The 2,152-nt window shown below is 33.8% G+C and overlaps 1 long non-coding RNA gene across 1 annotated transcript; it reads left to right on the top strand.

Moving 5' to 3' along the window:
• The first annotated feature begins 903 nt into the window (after nt 1-903).
• Nucleotides 904-1,532, top strand: LOC119606929. The gene is made up of 2 exons (XR_005231696.1): nt 904-1,061; nt 1,205-1,532. It is a non-coding gene; the product is annotated as an uncharacterized LOC119606929 (long non-coding RNA).
• The last annotated feature ends 620 nt before the right edge of the window (nt 1,533-2,152 follow it).

The raw sequence follows: 2,152 nt of genomic DNA, 5'->3' as shown, positions 1-2,152 counted from the left end.
GCTTTAACGCTCATTACTAGCCTAAACTAAAATCGTTCTAGAAAATTTGACGAGGATCGGTCCATAATTGACCAAACCTCCCTCTGAAAGAATACTCTGTTAAACACACATTCCGTTATTGCTCGGACTTCTGCCTGGAAGCTTGTGTTATAATTAGGTAAACGGTGGTAGGTATTCAATATAGAAGCCCATTTAGAGCAACGTATTCCTACTAGTATTTGCTCTAATATTCCGCTTAACTAAAACATTCTATCTGAGATCAGCGTTTCCAAGTTTCCGACAAATTCTGTGTCTGGTATGCGATCAGGCACGTCCTATGATTGTGTATAACCTTCCAATATGTCCAGTATACAATGATGACTTACCCTATAACCACTTTTGGCCAGTTCGCCTAAAGTAAAGAGCCGTTCGGTTCTTAAATATGTTTCAATGGGTGGAATATCTAGCAACGTTGAACTCCCTATAGTTGTTTTATATTACATTTTCGTCCAAAGCAATCCACCAGATTATTGAAGCATACGCTAGAATTGGTCTAATTACACTTTTATATAGCCAATTTGTCATAGTAGCACTAAGATCCCTTTTCATGCCTATAGCTCTGCTACATACACACAGAAAACAGATCAGTTGAAAATCGGTTTCAGCTATTAAAAATTAATAAGGGTGATCGCAATATGTTCGTATTTATTAAAAAACTATTATATGAATTAACTTTCTGTAACAAGAACTTAAATACCATAATTGGAATCGACTTGAGGTTCATTCTATTGAAAAATTTGTTTATGTTATCAATCTGTTTCTGTAGAAACTTTTTCAAATTGATTCGGTTATTATAGCAAACTTTAATTCATTTATTTTAAATTAAATTGCCAACTATTAGTGTTGGGGTCTTCAAAATTCGGTTGTTATCATATATTATCGAATTCGATGTTCTCAATCGATACATCAATTCCCATATAAAACAGAAAATTGTGTAATGTCAAAACATTAAAAAAATTAAAATTAAAATTTTACCAGTAAAACAAAAGCTTAAGAATCTTAAATATTATTCAAGGAATAAGGTAAGTCTTACGTATTCAACGTCCACAGCATTTATATGTATACACATGTATGTGGGCACATGTATGCATGTACATTGTACATATGTACATACGTTCACATGTACACACATAAATATTATATTTCCTAATTTTTTCTTTTCAAGAGTTTCATGAAGAATACAACATAATTGATACCACCATCGATATCAGACATCACTCAATGTCGTCCATTCTGGCCAAAGTACAAAATCGAAATCCAGAAAAATACTGATCTGTGGTTATTCATGAATTGTCTTCAATGAAACGGAAATGTACGACTACATGTATGTATATCCCAATTTATTCCGTCATGTTGGAGTCCATTACGAAGGAGCATATCACATCTTAAAATCCTAATGGCGTTTAAGTACATATTATTATACATATGTATGTATTGGTTTCTGTTAATTTTTCTTTTAGAATTTTATTTTCAATAAAAATAATAAAAAAAAACGTCAAATTATATTGAAAATCATTCACAATAGTAGTATATATTTATTTGAATACAGTAACGCTAACCATATTTCTTCGTTTATTCCAATCGAATTTTAAGATAGTTGTTAGAACTGACTAAATTCGATTGGAAACAAATTCGGTTGCGACAATGAATCTGTTTTCTCTGTGTATCGTCTAGCACCGGTGAGCCTTGTTGATACTATCCTCTATGTGGAGTCTTCATTTAAATTTCCGGTCAAGGATTACACCAAAATATTTAACTTTGTCTGTCACCGATATATTCTTGCCCAGGAAGCAAGGTTCAGTATACGTAGAAATGTCTATCTTTCTTGTGAAAAGATAGATTTCCGTCTTCGCAGAGTTAACATTGAGGCCTCTCGGTTGAGCCCAGCTAAAGGCGGTATTCAGAGCCTCCTCAGCTCTTCCACACAAGTAATTTGGATCCTTTCCCTTTAAAAAGTATTACGACATTGTCTGCATAGCAGACAGGTTAGGCTCCTTAGGAGGTAACCCAGAGATTGAAATATCTTTTTCCTGATAGTTATATCGTACATCTCGCAGCTTATCCATCTGTTCATTAGCATGTAGTTGATCCATTTACGGAGCACCCGGTCAAC

Source organism: Lucilia sericata, unplaced genomic scaffold (genome assembly GCF_015586225.1).
Source record: "Lucilia sericata isolate MDLA Ls3-8-SP2 unplaced genomic scaffold, ASM1558622v1 Contig000636F_arrow, whole genome shotgun sequence".
Classification (NCBI taxonomy): domain Eukaryota; kingdom Metazoa; phylum Arthropoda; class Insecta; order Diptera; family Calliphoridae; genus Lucilia; species Lucilia sericata.
Note: the sequence above shows the minus strand (reverse complement) of the source record. Positions and strands in the feature narration are given on the sequence as shown.